The sequence below is a fragment of the Pogoniulus pusillus genome, chromosome 35 (assembly GCF_015220805.1).
Source record: "Pogoniulus pusillus isolate bPogPus1 chromosome 35, bPogPus1.pri, whole genome shotgun sequence".
NCBI lineage: Eukaryota > Metazoa > Chordata > Aves > Piciformes > Lybiidae > Pogoniulus > Pogoniulus pusillus.
In genome coordinates, this window is record NC_087298.1 from 6,770,002 (window position 1) to 6,789,885 (window position 19,884).

The 19,884-nt window shown below is 49.5% G+C and overlaps 1 long non-coding RNA gene across 1 annotated transcript; it reads right to left on the reverse strand.

Annotated features, from left to right (window-relative positions):
• Positions 1 to 354: 354 nt before the first annotated feature.
• LOC135190256 (uncharacterized) lies at positions 355 to 19,882 on the reverse strand. The gene is made up of 4 exons (XR_010308463.1): positions 19,503 to 19,882; positions 14,328 to 14,595; positions 10,091 to 10,212; positions 355 to 425 (listed from the first exon to the last, which is right to left on the reverse strand). It is a non-coding gene; the product is annotated as an uncharacterized LOC135190256 (long non-coding RNA).
• Between the last annotated feature and the right edge of the window lie 2 nt (positions 19,883 to 19,884).

The following is a 19,884-nucleotide window of genomic DNA, read 5'->3' on the forward strand; positions in this document are numbered from 1 at the left end:
TCCTTTCCTCTCCTGGCTTTCCTCCCAGTGTAAAATGGTGGGTTAGTTGTCCAAAGCCCTAGAAGAAAAGTTTCTTTCTCATTTTCATTGATATTTAAAAGCAATTTGAGCAGACATTAATGTGTTCCACCCCCTTAGTCTAAGCCCATTTTGCCTGCATTTCAGTGGAACTGAGCAGAAACTCTCCCCTTTGGAACAGGCTCATGACATACTAACCTCAGTGGTTTCAGCTGAGATTTGCTTGTTTGACTTTTCCCCAGATTCTGTGACCTAATTCTTCTGTGCTCCCTCCCTGATGGAGGAGAGTGAAGGACACTCGAAAGAGAAATCTTTGAAACTTGCCTGATTTTCAAAGGGTCCTTCCCAGACTGTTTGCATTGGCTTCTCCTTGGTTTTTACCTTCCCTTGCTCCTTCTGCATCCACTCTGAGGGAAAAAAAAAAAAGACTGTGTAAACAGAAAATAATCATATAATAGAAGAGTTGCTTTATTATAGTTGAGCTGGCAGGAGTGATGGCAAATTCTTGTAGAGAGGGCACTGTAACAGCTCTGGTTACTGAGCAACAAGCCCTGAGCTAGTCAGGCACCCTTTGGCTGGTCTCTCCCAGACACTGTAAAGTGCTCATCCAAATCCATCCTCCACTTGGTGCCACAGGGCAGCCTATTGTGCTCTAGAAACAGAAAAGCATTGAGGAACCTGACTTTAAGAATGATTCCCAAAATCCCAAGCTTTGTAACTTGAAGCATTTAAACTCCTACTGTAAAGTCTCCTCTGGGAAAGGTGCTAAAGGCAGCAGGCACAGCGAGGGCTGGGAGAGCATAGTGAAACCCAGTCCCTGAGTCAAAGGCCAGTGTTCAGGGTTGCCTTTATTTTCCAGGATGGGAGCAGGTGGTGTTAGTGGCTCCACGAGCTGCTGCCAGCAGCGAGGCACAAGTGAGGGATGGGCAGGACATGCTCCACCAGCCTGTTCTGGAGGCTCCATGCTGGTACCAGCGATGCTGCCCTGAGCCTCCCAACTGCTCTTTCTGCTGAGACTCAGGAAGAGTTGTGTTGGTGTCTCCTGGGGAGGTATTTGATGCCAGTTTCCAGATGGCCTAAGGTCATGCTCACAATGTCATAATAAAGATAATAGATTTGGGGCTGGTTTTGTTTGCCTTCTGGCTTGCAGTTTTGTTTTAGTAGCTGTCTTTTCAAATGGTTTTCATTTTTCCTTCTAGAAATACACATTTCTAGAAACACACTCAGTTTTCTCTGAGTCAAAAAAGGATACTTACAGTCCCAGGAATTTAGGAAACCACTACTGTTGCATGCTCCTAAGAGTCAGTAGCAGACCACTCTTGATCCTAACACCTGCCCTGCAACTACTGCTCCCTGTTTGGGAAGATGCAAGGTCTAAGACGAACTGATGACCCTTTGCATCATAGAATCTCAGAGTCACAGAATTAACCAGGTTGGAAGAGACCTCTAGGATCATTAAGTCCAACCTATCACCTAACCCTTCTAATTAACTAACCCCTGGCACTAAGTGCTTCATGCAACCTCCTTTTAAAGACCTCCAAGGATGGGGTCTCCACCACCACCCCCCCGGGCAGCCATTCCAATGCCAACCACTCTTGCTGTGAAGAACTTCTTCCTAATGTCCAGCCTGAACCTGCCCTGGCACAGTTTGAGGCTGTGTCCTCTTGTTCTGTCTCTGTGTGCCCAGCAGAAGAGACCAACCCCACCTGGCTGCAACCTCCCTTCAGGTAGCTGCAGAGAGCAGTTGGCACTTTAGGACCATTCAGAATCAACTTTCTCTTTTGGGTGGCTGCTCAAAGCCTGTCCACTCCCACCTTGCAGCAGTGAGACAGATTTGCAGTCTCCTCAACAGACATCTGGAGATCGCTGTGCCTGTTTTTGCTGGGTTACTTAATCTCTGATGACCTTCTTTTGCTAGAGCCTCTCTTAAAGGTTTAAGTGACTTCAGTTCTCAGCATCTTTGGCACATCTGTGTTCAACAAGATGTTTTACCCCTGACTAGAAATCACAGCAGTTTGGATCTGCCCACCGAAACTCCCCCTTCTTTGCTTTGCTCCTCTGCTTGGTGCCTGCAGATCCTGCTGCCTCGCTCAGACTGCGCTGGGAAATCTCAGCTGCTGGCCGAAGCAGGCAGCAAAGACAACCCAGGCTGGCTGAACTGGTCGGTTGTGGCTTGAGTGATCCATATTCCACTCCCTGTTGCCAGCAGCAGGCTCTCTCTGTACAGCATGCCATATTATTTACATTTCTGCTCAGTCTGCTCCTCTCTGGCACAAAGAACAAAAGCATCTTGGTACGGATGGGTTAGAGCACATAGTTTGGTATTAAAATTGAGACTTTCTTCCTGCTTGGACTTTTGCATTGGAAATAGCATCCAGTGATTAATTTGCTCTTGGCTTTACTTTTTTGTTGTTGTTTATGACCAAGGCATTGGCTCTTAGAGGACTTCCTGCTCTTTTGGAGGGGCTTTGCAAGGTTGATTAATCTGTAGAAACAGTGGCTGAAGTAACCAGAGTTTCTACAGTGACCAGATGGAGATAAGAAAGTACGTGCTAGTGGTAGCCGCTGAAGATGCTGGATGCCAAAACTGCAAACTGTTTTCAAACAGACCAGCCGAGCAAAAGAGTTCTGTGGCTCCACAGTCAGCTTGGACCTCAACGTCCTCTTTGTTTGGCTGAACAAAAACCAGATAAACAAAACATTGAAGGCAATTAGCTTTGTTTGCTTGCCTTTGTCCCCTCTTCTCCCAAATCATTGTAAAATTAGGAATAATGCCAGTGAATTCTGTAGCTATTCAGTGCACTAAAGCTGGTGCACAGGAGAGGAGAAATAAATAAGTACACTACTGGTGTTTTCAATAACTAGCCCATTCAGTCTTAGCTTTCATCCCATTTCTTTCCTCGCTTCCAGATTTAGGGAGATTTCTTTATCGCTCTTGTAAATGAGAGTTCCAAGTATTGCTAGAGCTGCATACTTAGGTGTTGGTATCACACTTCTCCTGGGAAGGTCTCTGCTTTGCTCAACACCAGCCAGCTCCTTTCTCAGGAAATCTTCCTACAACTCCTTGGTGGTGTCTGGGGTTGCAGGTGTCAGCCACAGAGGCAATGTGCTGAGCACTGGGCCATGCTGGACCAAGTTCCTGGACATACATGCCATGAAGTTCCCTACAGAAAAGGGTTATTTCTGACCTCCCCCTCCCTACAAAAGCTTTTTGTCTACCCTGTGCACTGGCTGGGGAACAGCTTCCATCAAAGCCTGTGACTTGAACACCATAAGATAGAGTGTGGAAACCCACAGGCTGCTGGGAGGGGACTGGTGCTGCAGCAGCCTGAGTAACATCCATGCTGTACAGTGCATGAGACAACGTCCCTTGGTGGAAAAGAAATGCAAGCTGACGTTAAGCCTGCCTAAACTGTTTTCACCCATAGCCACAACCCTCGAGCACCATGCAGCCCAGATCTGCCACGGGGTCCATCCAACCCTTGGTCTCTCCTTATGTGCTCTTTAACAGCCCCATGTGAGAGACGCGAGGTGCTGGGTGTGAGGGTGAAAACTGTGCTCCTGTGGCCAGCTCTTTACTCCCACAGGTCCCAAAAGCTTCCTTGTGTTTTTTTTGCATGAGCACACTTGCTCCATTCTAAATTAGGGCTTTGTGGTCCAGCCCGTTGTTATTTGTGGAGAGAGCCAGGAACCTCTGCACAAATGTGGTGTGTGACTGCAGTGGAAGGTGACAGGTGTGCAGCACATGGGGCAAACACAGCCCAAGTTGAACAGCCCTCCCCAGCCCCTCAAAAAAACCCATGTTGAGCTTTGTGGGGACAAAGCAGGGGACTCCCCGCAGCGCTGAGACAGAAATGAAAGGGAGCACATGGCTGGGCTGTGTCTGACCAAGTCCTCGCTGCTGCCTTCGCCACGTCTGCTTGGTTTACGAGGCCACAGTATCACAGTATCACAGTATCAGCAAGGTTGGAAGAGACCTCACAGATCATCAACTCCAACCCTTTACCACAGAGCTCAAGGCTAGACCATGGCACCAAGTGCCACGTCCAACCTTGCCTTGAAGTGCCCCAGGGATGGTGACTCCACCACCTCCCGGGGCAGCCCATTCCAGTGTCCAATGACTCTCTCAGGGAAGAACTTTCTCCTCACCTCCAGCCTAAATCTCCCCTGGCGCAGCCTGAGGCTGTGTCCTCTCGTTCTGGTGCTGGCCACCTGAGAGAAGAGAGCAACCTCCTCCTGGCCACAACCACCCCTCAGGTAGTTGTAGACAGCAATAAGGTCACCCCTGAGCCTCCTCCAGGCCCCTGGTTGTGTTCCCGAGGCTATGACAAGGTCCCGCAGGCTGTGACCAGGTCCCGCTGGCGGTGCGAGGGCTGTGCGTGGGCAGCGCAGCAGGACAGGCCCCAGGCGGCCGAGGGCTGGGGGCTGCGGCCCCGCTCGCACCGCGCAGCAGCGCCCGCGGCAGCGCCCCCGCCCGCCGTCCCTGCGGCCCTAGGCAGTGATGCTCGGCAGCCTCCGCGGGCTCCCTGCGAGCACCCCGGCCGACCTTCCGCCTTCCCTAACCCTTTTAGCATCGCGTTAGACACACAGGCTTTGATGTGACTGCAGCTGTTGGCGGCGTGGAGTCTGCCCGGAGGGCAACGAGCTGCCCACAAGCACTGTTCCTTCAGGACCTGCCAGCGCAGCCCCAGAGCAAAGAGGGTTGGGCTGGGACAGACCAAGTCCAGACATTTATTCCCTCCCAGGAGTGTTACACCCCTACCTGCAGAGTGTTCCTGCAGCCGAAGGCTCCTTCCCTGCAATCCCTCTGTCAGGGTACCTAGAGGGATGGGTGCACTTGCTGCACAGTCTGGGATGGGTGCACCTGCACAGTCTGGGATGGGTGCACTTGCTGCACAGTCTGGGATGGGTGCACTTGCTGCACAGTCTGGGATGGGTGCACATGCACAGTCTGGGATGGGTGCACTTGCTGCACAGTCTGGGGTGGGTGCACCTGTGCAGTCTGGGATGGGTGCACTTGCTGCACAGTCTGGGGTGGGTGCACCTGCACAGTCTGGGATGGGTGCACCTGCACAGTCAGGGGTGGGTGCACTTGCTGCACAGTCTGGGATGGGTGCACTTACACAGTCTGGGATGGGTGCACTTACACAGTCTGGGATGGGTGCACATGCACAGTCAGGGGTGGGTGCACTTGCACAGTCTGGGATGGGTGCACATGCACAGTCGGGGTGGGTGCACTTGCTGCACAGTCTGGGATGGGTGCACATGCACAGTCTGGGGTGGGTGCACTTGCTGCACAGTCAGGGGTGGGTGCACCTGCACAGTCTGGGATGGGTGCACTTGCACAGTCTGGGATGGGTGCACCTGTGCAGTCTGGGATGGGTGCACCTGCACAGTCAGGGATGGGTGCACTTGCTGCACAGTCTGGGATGGGTGCACCTGCACAGTCAGGGGTGGGTGCACTTACACAGTCTGGGATGGGTGCACATGCACAGTCTGGGATGGGTGCACTTACACAGTCAGGGATGGGTGCACTTGCTGCACAGTCTGGGATGGGTGCACATGCACAGTCTGGGATGGGTGCACATGCACAGTCTGGGATGGGTGCACTTACACAGTCTGGGATGGGTGCACTTGAACAGCCAGGGGTGGGTGCACTTGCACAGTCTGGGATGGGTGCACCTGCACAGTCAGGGGTGGGTGCACTTACACAGTCTGGGATGGGTGCACCTGTGCAGTCAGGGATGGGTGCACTTACACAGTCAGGGATGGGTGCACTTGCTGCACAGTCTGGGATGGGTGCACCTGCACAGTCAGGGGTGGGTGCACTTACACAGTCTGGGATGGGTGCACCTGTGCAGTCTGGGATGGGTGCACTTGAACAGCCAGGGGTGGGTGCACTTGCACAGTCTGGGATGGGTGCACCTGTGCAGTCTGGGATGGGTGCACCTGTGCAGTCTGGGGTGGGTGCACTTACACAGTCTGGGATGGGTGCACCTGCACAGTCTGGGATGGGTGCACCTGCACAGTCTGGGATGGGTGCACTTACACAGTCTGGGATGGGTGCACTTACACAGTCTGGGATGGGTGCACTTACACAGTCTGGGATGGGTGCACCTGCACAGTCTGGGATGGGTGCACTTACACAGTCTGGGATGGGTGCACCTGCACAGTCTGGGATGGGGGCACTTACACAGTCTGGGATGGGTGCACCTGCACAGTCTGGGATGGGGGCACTTACACAGTCTGGGATGGGTGCACCTGCACAGTCTGGGATGGGGGCACTTACACAGTCTGGGATGGGTGCACCTGCACAGTCTGGGATGGGTGCACTTACACAGTCTGGGATGGGTGCACCTGTGCAGTCTGGGATGGGGGCACTTACACAGTCTGGGATGGGTGCACCTGCACAGTCTGGGATGCGCTGTGCATTAATAGTGCTGAACATGGGTATGGGATCTCACAGCAGACACAGGACATCTTTCAGATCTGTTCTAGGAGAAAGACATCTGGAAGGGAAATTCATCCAATAGTGTTCTTCGAGGGATAAAAAAGCCCCTAGACAAACCAAGTCGATACTGCTAGTGGGCTGAGAGTGACAGCTGCTCCCACCGATATCTCCCCAGGCTGTGAGAGGAGGTGAGCACAGTGTCTTCATGCCCCAGCCCGTGGAAAGCTGTCCCTAGCTGAGGTGGCTTGATGCCAGTTTGCTACCTTCACTTTGTGTGGTTATTTCTGGCCAAGGGAAGGTTAAGCAGCCTTCAGTGGGTGTTTGGTATGTCAATAACTATAATTAAGCTTTCATAGTTCTCTTTCAAACTCTGGAATCTGTAATTTTCAGCATAGTCCCCTCCCAGTGTTGCTAGGGGTGAGAGGGTGGTCTCTGGACTGAAAGAAAAGAAATCTTTAAAAATCCAAGCTATAAAATAAAATGCAGATCAGAACCATTTAGGAATATTTAAATTCTCTGATATTTTCCCCTCCCTTTTAAAGAAGGAGGGAAATGGACAGCTTGGCATTTCTGGTTACCTTTCAGACACTTTGGGGACATTTTTAGCCAGGAACTAGTTTATTCCTGATATTTAATAATGATATGTCAGGGAAAGAGAAAAGACAAAACCAGATCAGGACGGAGGAATGGAGAGTACAGAGAAACTTGATGTCCTCACAAGGTCCCTTTGCTGACCGCATACATAGGACAGGCCTGGTTTGCAATACTTAGCAAGTCCAACCGTGTCAGGGGGAGGCTCTGTGGATTTGTGGGGACAGATTACTGAGTTCTCCTTATCAGGATGGGCCAAGTTACTAATGATCTGATTGTTTGGGTTTTTTTCCTGAAGTGGAGCTTATAAGCACAGCTCCCAGAGATCACAGGCAATGTGAGAGCACAGCCAGCACTTTCCGAATTGCATCTGGGGCTTTCTGTGTATCTAGCTAGTGAGTTAGGGAAAACACACATGAGTGGGTGGGTGGGTGAGGGATGAATGAGGCACCACATTAATAACTGCAAAGTGCTTGTAGGATGCTGTGATGAAAGGCATATTAGAGGCATCAAAGTGGGTTTTGTACCGTCGAGTTGTTCATCATGTTTGATGGGGAAGGCTGCTTTGGGTGTTTTCTGTGTGCTATTTGCAGGAAAGCAAAGGTGGGAGCCACACTACCCACATCAATATATAGCTGAGGCAGCCTTAGCCATTTGACAGTCAGGCTGTCAGGTGCATTGCAGCAGCAGTACAGAGGAAATACTGTACCTGCTCCAAGCCTGGGGCATAGCCACCAACAAGAATATTAACAAAGTAGTGTTGCTTAGTCAAGACTTTGAAGATGTAAAATACTAAATAGTCTCATTTATTCCATTCTGCTGATTAGTGCAAGTCTTGCATTGAGGTTTGGTCTGGCTGCTGTGCTAAGTATGGGTTCTGGAGGGAAAGGAGGCACAGTCAGAGCTGTTTGGAGAAGAGCATCTCAAGATATGAGCAATGGAATAAGATTAAAAGTTGTCCTTTTTAATCTAAACAAGAAATAGTTTAATGTTAGCCCATACAAAAGAAATGCCAAAGAGAAACAGTATGAGAGAAGAAAGTGTTCAGGCTGGCTGCAAAGGGAGATGACACTGCTAGAGCATGAATTTCATTTACATATGAAGCAAATGCTGAAGCATGGCGAGTTTGCCAGTGGAAAAGTTTGCTGATGACACACAAATGAGATGTTCCATATGAAGAAGGGTTTGACTGTTTTCTGAGAAATGGGAGAGTAAACAGAGGTTCTGCCTTGGTTTTTGGAGCGTAGAACTGACCCTGAACTAACCCTCATCAATGACAAGGCTCTCCTTTGATCTCAGAGTCTTTGGGGGAAAGGGAAATGGGAAGCAGGCTTTAAAAATCTCTTGATTTGCTCTGTAAAATGGCTCCTCTGTAGTAATCATAGAATCATAGAATCAACCAGGTTGGAAGAGACCTCCAAGATCATCCAGGCCAACCTAGCACCCAGCCCTATCCAGTCAACCAGACCATGGCACTAAGTGCCTCATCCAGGCTTTGCTTGAACACCTCCAGGGATGGTGACTCCACCACTTCCCTGGGCAGCCCATTCCAATGCCAATCACTCTCTCTGGCAACAACTTCCTCCTAACATCCAGCCTGGCACAACTTGAGACTGTGTCCCCTCATTCTGTTGCTGGTTGCCTGGGAGAAGAGACCAACCCCCACCTGGCTACAAACTCCTTTCAGGTAGTTGTGGACAGCAATGAGGTCAGCCCTGAGCCTCCTATTCTCCAGTGATGCCACTGCATGCTGCACATAAGGACTTAGACCTTCAGCTACACTTGTGACATGGTTAAGGGCCAAACTCTCTGTGCTGTTGCACAAATACCAGCTTCTGCTGAGCTCACAGATATCCAGTGCAGTTCTGTTGTTGTGAGAGTGAGCAGTGGAAATGCAGCATTTTCACTCCATTGCTGACATTCACTCTTTGGGTTTGTGTTTGGCTGGTTGGGTTGTTTTTTTTTCCCCTGAAAGCATGGAGAGGGTGCTAGTGAGTGCTGGCAGTATTTATCTGCTTATTTGTTTCCAAATGTTTGGAAATCTGCTCCCAGGTCTCTAGATGGCAAACAGGAGGTGCCCATCTGAAGTTTGTGGCACTCTCAGTTGATATCCAGAACGAGACTGGCAGTTTAAGTCCCCCCAGGCCATGTTAGGAATGCTGATGTGCTGCCTGCTCTGGAGCAGTTAGCCCAGGAAAGAATTTTTTCAGCAGCTCAGTGAAATGCATCCCAGTGACTCTCTCTTCTGTAAGAAGTTGAGGTATCTTGTGTAAAAGGATTTGGAATTCTTTATTTAAAACAGTAACGATAGGACTGTCTATTTCATTATGCTGGATCGAAGAATGGATACTTGGGGCAGGAAAATCCTAACTAAAATAAAGGCTTTCCTGATGGATGGTGTGGAGAGGCCAATCGCACTGCACACATAATGCTCTGGTTGGCTGCCATGTGGTAGCTCACACTGGAAATTCAAGCACTGCAGAGCTGAGTGGGATGCAGTCCAGGTGCGTAGTTCAGGGGATTTGCCTTTGGCAGAGGGAAACTACCTTCAACAGGCATGTTGGTGGGATCAGAGTCCCTGATGCACTGATTATTGCTTTAGCAAAGGGATTTATGAATCACACGGAACAGACAAGCCCAAGGGCCTTAATGTGGGTGGAAGGAGAAGGCCAGCAAAGCAGCTTGTGACAGGCAAAGAGCAAATCTGTTACTGGCAGGTCATTCCTTTTCAAAAGAACTGTGCATCAGAAGTGCTGGAGTTAGCTGTGGGTCTATACAAGCCCTACACAAGAATATGTTCTGGTGATCTGGGAAGTCAATATGAGTCTTTTTGTTGGCCCTGACAGCCTTTGGCCGGAGTCTCCATGCTGGGAAGGCTGGGACAATGCTGATCAAATTGTTTATACTGTATTGAACCTGCTGGAACATTAACTGCTTCTCGCTCAGCAAGTGTGGCCTCACCTAGGCTGAGCCAAGTGCATCCCAAGAGGGTGTTTAGTGCAAATGGAGATGCTCCAAGCCCTGACATACCTGAGCCTTGTGTCCACCAGATCCAGTAATGAAGTCTAGCAGCATGCAAGAGCTCCTGAGCTTATGGTCCTTAATGAGGGGTCCCACTGTGAAGCTGCTTTGATGCACTCTGCACAGTACAGCTGCATTTAAATGACAATAAATTCATTTTAAAAGATTCAAAGTATGAAAAAAAGAATCCAAACAAACAAAACCTTAAAACCCCAAACAAACAAGCAAAAACACCAAAACACATCCAAGTATCTCCCAAGATCTGAAAAGAAGTAAGCCAACAAAGTCCCTTTCCACGAAACTCTGTTTCAATCCCTTCCCTTTATTGCCCACTTCTTTGGGGGATTTATTTCACCAGTGGGTGTATAAATATTGACTTGATTTTTTGGGGGGGGCTTTTTCTTTTTGTCAAGTGGGGGGAATTAGAAGAACAGCCTCAACTCTGTCTCTTATTAGTTCTTACTCCAAGATGGGCAAATACTGTCTTTCTGCTGTGGCTCCAGCTTGGAGTGCTTTACCAGATACTATTGCTATTGAAGTGGAGGGAGAGTGTGAGTGTGCAGATATGAAGAGGTGTGTTTGCTGGGAGGAAAAAAAAAGCTAATAGCTTTGAAGCAGGCATGGATACTCTTGGTTAACACACTGAGTATGTCAGAAGAGACCTTCTCAGTGAAAATGGGCTGTGTTTCTGCTTTATGTGTTAACAATTCAGGCAAAGGATGAAGAAATTGAGCATTGTTCTGCTCTGAGCAGCAAGGATTCTGTTTCAGTCGGTGCAGATAAAGCCCTAGGAACTGTCTGCTGCACTCCAGAAGATGTATTTAAACTGCATGTTTAATCAGCAGGGTTTGTTTCTTTTACACAGGGCTTTACAGCAGATAAAGTGCAGTGATCCCCAGTGAAGTGTGCATCTGGACGGTGGCAGGTTGTGGTGAATAGAAGAGCTGGTTGGGAAATAGATTTGTGCACTCTCCTGCAGCAGAGGCTGCTGCCAGCTACATAGCAAAGTAGTAACAGTTTACTGGCAGCACTTGATGTCTGGAGCTCTTAAAACTCTTTATGCATAAGATGATCTATATCACAAGCTTCTCTCTAGAGACAAGAAAATAATGGCACAAAGGCAATGGTTTAAGTTGCTTCAGGTCACCCTGCAGGTCACTGGAGTAGTGAAAAGCAAACCCAAGCTCTGCTGAGATCTAGGTTAGCCTGTGAGCCTTTGGACACTGCTGCCTCCAAGCAGGGAAGAGCAGCTGGCTCAGTGTGAGGCATCTGGGACCAAACAGTTGTAAGAAACGAGGTGATTCCTCTCCCCATCTAACCAGCCACAGCACTTGTCAGCAAAACGGTGAGGAACATTTCTGGTTGCACAAACAGCTGAATGCAACTACTGAAAGAAATGGTGTCAGAGCAGTACATCTCAGCTTAGATTAAAACAAGCAATTGGGATACAGTTGGTTTGGATCTCTGAGTTACTCTTGGACACAAATCAGGTTGCAGGGTTCTTTCTGTGCTGATACCTCAGAATTTAGTGGAGTAAAATCTTTTGCTTAACATACACTCATGTGTACACAGAAGAGGTGTCTCATCTTTGTCAATACTAATCTTTTCTGGTGTCATTAGTGAGCCCAGTGCAGGGTGGAGCCCAGGAGATGCTCATCTCAGCTCTCTCTAGTCTCATCCTTCCTTCATTTTGCTCTGGACTTATCATTTTCACTTCAGTGTCTTCCTCACATAGGGCAGGTACGGTTCCTCTTCAACCAGTACAATGCTCCTGCAGGCCTGATCAGCACCAGCAGACAATTATCTTTCCCACAGCAGCTGGAACTGACAATGTGCCAAAAGCTCTCAGTTCCAAAACAACAACCAAAAAAATCCATCTTGTTTTACTTGTTAAAAACTTGTTCTTTTTGTTTTAAATAGTATTGCCCTAAATGCTGCTCATAATGAGAAGCTGTTTTGATGTTTTCTGAGCTCTTCTTCCTTTCCCCTTCCCACTGAAACTACTTAGCATCTGGTCCAGGCTTAATTTCTGTTTGTCTTGCAAAAACATCTTTGTACTAGGCATTTGCACTGTAATGTGCTGTCTCCTGAAGGCCATAATCTTGCACTGTTTTCTGCCTCCCATTTGAACTCAGCCTTGAAGCTTGCTGGCTGTGGGGTCCAGTTGCCAAAACATCACATCCACGCATTTATGCACTTGCACCTACAGAGTGAACAGCATCCCTGAAAGGACTTCATATGACTTCATGGTCAATATCTTCCAAAGTTTGCTGCTTACATCTACCTAACCGTTGTCCAACATGCTCAGAACAGGTCAGGCTCACTGCTCCTACCTACATCAATTCTGTGTTCATCCATTGATGCAGGCACCAAGTGCTACTGGTATCTCTGGGAAGCTGACAGACCATGCTGGAAGCAGGCAGTGGTGCCTGAGCATTGTATATGTGTGTCTTGCAGAACTCAGGCTTACATTTTACACACTGCTTTGTGCTTCCTGCTGTAGTCATGTGCTGTTGTAGCAGCAACCATGGTGGAAGCTGTCCCTCAGCACGCAGGAAATGTTTTAGATCATCAGGCACTTTTGCATACAGGTGCAATGTCTGTCCTTGCCACGGGAGCAGAGGCTCTCAGGGTGGTTCTGTTTCAGGAAGAAAAGATGTGCTATTTCTTTAGAGGAAGATCATGTTACCTGCTCTCACCCAGGACAGCACACGTCCATCTCCTCTAACTGAACAAGGTCCTTTGGCACACCAGTGGGAAAAGCACTTGTGCTCGCTGATGCATTACTACACTTAACTAGCAAACCCCCAGGCTGGAAGAACTGCTGCTCTGTGTGCAGCAGACCACTGGGGATTTTGATGGTTTGATGGATTGTTTTTAACCTCCTTGATAAAAGAGGAAAACTGGCCTTGATTTTCTGCTGGGCACTTCAAAATGTAGCACAAGATCATCACGCTATGCCAAGGACAGTGGAACAGCCTGGTTCGCTCTGAGATTGGAGGTCACACTCAAACCTACTCAGTATTGTTGGCTCTCTTTCTTACCAAGTAGCACCAATGGCTTTAATCGGTTTTAAACCAAGAATTCACTGAATGCAGCTCAGGAACAGCAAAAATAATGTGATGTGATTTGCCATTGGCATGGGCTGCCCAGGGAGGTGGTGGAGCAACTCACCCTGGAGGTGTTCAAGAAAAGACTGGATGAGGCACTTAGTGCCATGGTCTGGTTGATTGGATTGATTCTAGGGCTGGGTGCTAGGTTGGACTGGATGAGCTTGGAGGTCTCTTCCAGCCTGGTTGATTCTATGACTCTATGTTGGCAAAACCAGGCAGCCTTTGCCTGATATCTTAAAGACAATGAAGAAGTAGGAGCCAGAATCCTGTCAAAGCATGCTGATGTGTGACTCCACCACTGCTCATTTCTAACACCAGTTGAACACTTTACAGCCATCCTGTAAGGCCAAAGCTCTCAAAATCTCTAAAGAGAAGTGTGTCAGAGTTGTAATCAGCAGGCAGCACTTCCTTGGGAAGGGCAAGCCTGGCCTCGCCTGGCTGCATTGTGTTTCCTTTCACTGCAATGGGAAAGAGGCTCAGTTTAATGATTAACAGCCACTGCTGCCTCTCGGCTGGCTGGGCAGCCCGGTGTGATAGGGAGTACTTGGAAAGCACAGAAAGATCAGTCTCTGGCAGCCGTGGCATCCCCACGGCACTGGTCAAGAGACAAAAGCCTTCAGTGTTCCCACAAGGAATTTAAAGCATTTTACATCAAACGGCTGCAGGAGTTCAAACATGTCACCGCTGGCCTGTGGCAGGCACAGGACAGGCTGCCAGAAAGGCTGCAGAGAAGGGGGGAAGGAGCACTTTGGGGCACTGACTTTGGTTCCTTCCCTGATTCTGAGCTTTCTCCACAGCTCCTGTAAAAATAATACTCTCCAAAGCACACACTGGGAACAAGAATCATATAACTACCCGGCTGGAAAAGACCTTAAGGTCATTGAGTGCAGCCATAACTCAGCATCTCCCTGCACACGACTGTTAGCCCATGTCCCTGAGCTCCTTATCCATCTTTCAAACATATCCAGCAGTGGTGACTTCTCCACTTCCCTGGGCAGCCCCTTTTGGTGCCCAATGACCTTTTCAGCAAGGTGATTTTTCATAATAACTAATATAAACCTCCCCTGGTACAACTTGAGGCCATTTGCTCTTAGCCTCTCACTTGTCACGTCGGAGAAGAGGCCAGGCCTCACCTGGCTTCCACTTGCTTTTAGGTAACAGTAGAGAGGAGAAAGTCTCCCTTCATCCTCCTCTTCTCCAGACTGAGCAACCCCAGCTCCACAGACCTGTGTCCTCCCATGATGGCAGGGACTGTCACACCTCCATGGCAGTGGCACTTCCCATAGGGTAGGTTCCATTTCCCTATGGATCTAGCAACTCTGTCTTCTTTAAGTCTCTTGTCCTGCCACCCAATGACACTCCCATTCCTGGCAGAGGAATCCCAGAAAAAGGAAAGGAGCCCTGTGGGATGAAATGAGAACAGGTTTCATAAAACAATAACTCAATAGAAAGAAGAGAAAGTTACACTCAGCCCTCATCGTGGTCATGAGCTGCACACTCCCAGCTGTGAATGATGGATGCCAGGTACTGTGGGCACCACAGCTCCAGTGAAAACACAATGGCCACAGAGGAGCAGACCTTGGCAGCAGAATGATGGGTGGCACTCCCCAGGGATAGTCAGCATTAGAAGAGATTGCCCACTAAAGTTTTTTAATTCATAGCAAGCATGGTGTTTATGGCATGGGATACCTCTGTCCAGTTTGTGACCTGCTCTGGCTTTCACTTCCCCTGGCTCTAGCTCCTGGCTGACTCAAAACTGCTAAAAATGACCTTGTCCGCTGTGGAGACCCACACAGCATGGCTGGCCACAAACAACACCCAAGTGCCATGTCACAGAATCATAGAATCATAGAATCAACCAGGTTGAAAGAGACCTCCAAGATCATCCAGGCCAACCTAGCACCCAGCCCTATCCAGTCAACCAGACCATGGCACTAAGTGCCTCAGCCAGGCTTTGCTTGAACACCTCCAGGGATGGCAAAACTCCCACCTCCCTGGGCAGCCCATTCCAATGCCAATCACTCTCTCTGCCAACAACTTCCTCCTAACATCCAGCCTATACTTCCCCTGGCACAGCTTGAGACTGTGTCCCCTTGTTCTATTGCTGGGTGCCTGGCAGAAGAGACCAACCCCACCTGGCTACAATCTCCCTTCAGGTAGTTGTAGACAGCAATGAGCTCTGCCCTGAGCCTTCTCTTCTCCAGGCTGCACACCCCCAGCTCCCTCAGCCTTTCCTCATAGGGTTTGTGTTCCAGACCCCTCATCAGCTTCATTGTCCTTCTCTGGACACCTTCCAGCACCTCAACCTCTCTCTTGAATTGAGGAGCCCAGAACTGGCCACAGTACTCAAGGTGTGGCCTGACCAGTGCTGAGTACAGAGGAAGGATAACCTCCCTTGTCCTACTGGCCACACTGTTCCTGATCCAGGTCAGGATGCCATTGGCTTTCCTGCCCACCTGGACACACTGAATTGGGTGCTGCAGTCCTCAAATACACTGCTTTCCTCAAAAGGAAAAAATTATTCCATGATTGTGTCCCAGCAAGGCCAGGACAAACTCCTAGCCAGGTGTGAAGTTTAGATGCTCCCAATGCAGGCTGGATGCAGATCCCCAGCCCAGAGGGCAGTGAAAGGCTCTTTATCCCACCTCTCCTTCACATGTTTGTTTGATCCCTCCCACAAGTTTTCCCGGTGCCTTGGGTTTCAGGCTGCCTGTGCCTTCTGTCTGGTCGTGCCACAGCTTCAGTCTGAATAGGGCATTTAGCTAAATATATCCAAACATATCCCTGTAATTCCTTGTGAGTTCTGGGGGCAGCCAGCGATCTGGGATGATTTTCTGACTTGTGCAAAAGGTGAAAATGATTGAACTGCAATTCAGTGTTGTCCTTAAGCTGAGCCAAGACGAGAGGCCAAGCCCAGGTTAGTGTCTGGGGTCCCTCGGGGCAGTGAAGCTGGGCATGTGAGTCATGTAGCCCAGCTGTAAGGCGTGCTCGCCATGGCTCCTAGCTGCCTCCAAGCTTGGATTTCCAGGAGGAGCAAAGAGACACATTTATATTAATAAGAGCCTTGGTGCTTAAGCATGCTATGGATCCTGAGGAGAGGTGGGTACTGATGCTTCTGGAAACTGGCTAAATAGGGATGAATATTTCAGCTGCTGTATTTATCCAGGCAGTAATGACATGCTGCTTTTTTGGAGAGGTGCATTTTGTCAAAAGCAACTCCTCTGGTCCCTGTTCCCAATGCTGTGTGGTGTGTGGTGGCATTTCCTCCTCCCCTGTACTTTTCTTATTTTGGCTAATTAAACTAGAACAGTCAATTCCAATTCACTTTTTTCAGCACCCCCTCCCCTCTTTTATTTTTCATTTCACCGCTGTGCTGATTTGCTTCAGTTTATTTAGTGTTTGAAAATGGCTTCTATTTAAATTTGGAAGGAGGAAAAGAATAAATCTGCTAAATATATTTCTACTCAGCTCATATATTGTGGCTTTTCTCCTTTTGAAGAATGAGGTCTAGTTTTTGAACCTGAATTTGCTTGGCACTAGTCTTGGCTTCAGCAGTGCTGGGTTTCCTTTTGTTTAAACTAATTCCCTTTTTCCTACTGCTGAGTTACATTTCTGTCTCCATGCTAGCAAAAGCTTTTGTGCACTGGTTTGGTTTGAAAGTGTTCATCTGAGCACACTTAAGTATGTGCAGAGTGCTTGAGGATGGGGCTCTAAGCGTGCTCTGCGGTGGCCCTTGGCACAGTGCTGTGGACCCAAAGTATTGCCGGTGCTCACCAGTCAGTTACCCCTACGCATCCCATTTGCTTATGTCTTTGCAAAATGATGCAGCACATCCTTTCCCCCCCACCCCCCCTTTCTAGTCTGTGTTTCACCCTGGGAAGCCAGAGCCTTGTTCTTTCCTGGCAGAGTGGGATTTTTGAGCAGGAGGGAGGTTACTGAACCCTTGGTGTGCTTGGAGGAGAGAAAAGGTAGAGGAGAGCAGAATACAAGGTGTATTCAACAGCACAGCAGTTCCCACGCTCTTCTTTGCAAAGCATTTTTTTAGTAGATTAAAGCTTTATCTTAAACACTTAGGCTTGGCTTGAACACGTTTCTCAGGGAGGAATGCATGACTGAGAAACACAGGAGAAACAGCTGGGGGAAAACAGCAAAGGAAAACAGAGATCCTGTGTGACTCCTGACAAACTGCATGCCTGCCTTTTGTCCCTGAAGTCCCAGTGGCTGGCCTGGATGGGCCATCTGAGCTCCTGGGCCTTGAGACAGTTTTGTCTGTGCAGACCAGTTCCTTACAAGCATCTGAATGTGTAACTGGGTTGCACTCTCAAGTTTCTCCTGAGGACAGCAGGCTGTTAGTTATCTACCCCAGCCACAACACATTCTTTTGTTGCTCCTTAAAGCTTCATCTGTTGCAGCAAGCGAGGAGACAAATTTCAGCTTCTCAACAGCAAAGGTATGAACAAAATCTTATGCCTATAGAAGATGGGAGGCACAAAACCACAGTCCTGGAAAGCAACCACAAGTCAAATATACTCATAGAGAGAAGTCCTTAGCATGCATGGTAATAGATGTCATGTGGATGGGAGATCAGATTTGTGGTGGAAACCTTAATTTTTGTCCACATTCTGAGGTCAGTTTTCTGAGTAAAACTTGCATTGCTGAGTCAGGCCAGTGGATCCTGAACTTTCTGCTCCAAGCATAGCATCATTCCTCTCTAGCTTCAAGTTTAGGTACTTGCTGGGTTGACACTGGTTCTACTTGTGGCTCTAATTTTGTCATGGGGTGTGTGTAAGCTTAGTGGCCATATCCACATTCAAGGTGCTTTAGTTCTGCTTGATCCTTCACCCTGTCTTGGGGAATGATCACTGGAGCATAGAATCATTTAGGTTGGAAAAAGAGCCTTTAGATCACATGGCAAGATACTGGGGTAGCTCAGCTTTGACACCCAGATCCAGGCTGGTGCCTCAGCCTTGTGCTGGATACTCAGCACCTCGCAGGAGTTGCCCTTTGCCCTGCAGGACTTGCTACAGGGAGCTACAACCTGCCCTCCACCCTGGAGCAGCAGTGACCAAATAGCTCTTCACCCTCAGCTTTCACCTCCCTCTTCCAGCTTCATCCCTGCCCCATCCCTCGCCGGTAGGATGCCCGGGGTGCCCCCCTGTCTGCAGAGCAGCCCTGAACCTGCCCCTCGGAGGCTGGGTCTCTGCTCATTAGCTGCTGTTTGCTGAAACCGGATACCTGGAGCACCCCAGCCCGCCGGCGGAGTCCCCTGGCTGCAGCTATTTAAAAGGACAGGGGCAGGCTCAGAACTCCCACCGCTTTCACATCCATGTCCCTCCCAGTGCCTGGTCCCAACCCCTCTTCTCTCCTGGATCTTTGCAGCATCCGTGACCCACGAGGGGAGCGACGGCCCGAGTGGGACCTGCCCACACTAGCCCTGGGGAAGGATTATCTGTTGAGCTTGAGGGAACGTCAGGCTTGCCAGGAGAAGAAAGCCTGCGCTCGCTGGCCCCCGGCACAGGGGACGCCTTCAGACTGAAGGGGAAGAAGGGAGGAAGGGGCTTGGGGTTTGCTGTTTAGGGGTGTTGTGTCGCTAGGGGGGTTTGAGTTGGTTTTTTTTCCTCCTCTTGCTTTTATTGTTGTCAGTGGATAGTAGAAATTACCATAAGCTGCTGGGACAAATGAACGCAGGGCTGCCAGGAGAAGGTGCCTCTCGCCTGCCTGCAAAGTAAGTGCCCGAGGCAGAGACGCTGTGCCAGGGGAATGGGAGCAGGGCCAAGGGGCACCCAGGGGTGCGGGGACAAGGTGGGAGGTCTCGCTGTGGTGGGCTGCACTCACCTGCCTGAGAGGATCTCACAGAGCTCAGGGGTTTGCTGTGTCCTGCTGTGGTTAAAAGGGACCTGCTGGTCACCGTGGGGTGCGCAGAGCGGCTGAGTCCCAGCTTAGTGGGGCTTAGCGAGAGCTGGGAGAGGACAGGGCGCAGGGATGCAGGTTTTACCCACATGCAAAAGTCCTCTCTTCAGGTGGAGCCGGCTAAAGGGACTTGGGGTCTGATTTGCTCTGATGGACCTTGCATAGGAAAACTCATGCTCCTTTCCCTGCCCTCCGGGGCTGCAGCTTCTGCCACCAGCTGGTGCCAGCAGGAGAGAAGGTCTGGAGATGCCTCACACTGAGTGCTCAGTGGAAGCAGGGCAGGGCAAGGAGAGGAGCAGGGGCATGGGGAGGCTTTTCTGTGAGCCCGAGTCCCCTCCACAGGCACCCAGCTGCCCCCCACCAAGCCTTGAGCCCAAAGGAAAAGCTGTGTCAAGTACCTCATAACATGAGTCCTTCGCCAGCCTGTGGTGAGGTGTGTCCAAGCCAGTCTGGGCAGAGGGCTTCTGGCAGGTGAGGGCAGAGGAAAAAGGACCTCCATCAAGCAGCCTCCCTCAGACCAGAGGCCTATGCATGTCTTCCGTGGAACCTGGAAGGGATCTTCAGTTGCTTTTCAGCAGCTCTTCAGGCCAAAACAGTTTCCTTTTCCTTTTTTTTTCCTTCTACTTCTTCTTTAATTATTTATTTACTTTGTATTATTTTTTGTAAGTTCTTCAGTATTACAGAGGAGGGCAGCAGAGAGAGGCAGCAGGGACATCCTTAAATAATTTTCATTTCTCGAAATCTGCCTTTTCCTCTTCTCTCTAAGTCTAGAGGAGAGAT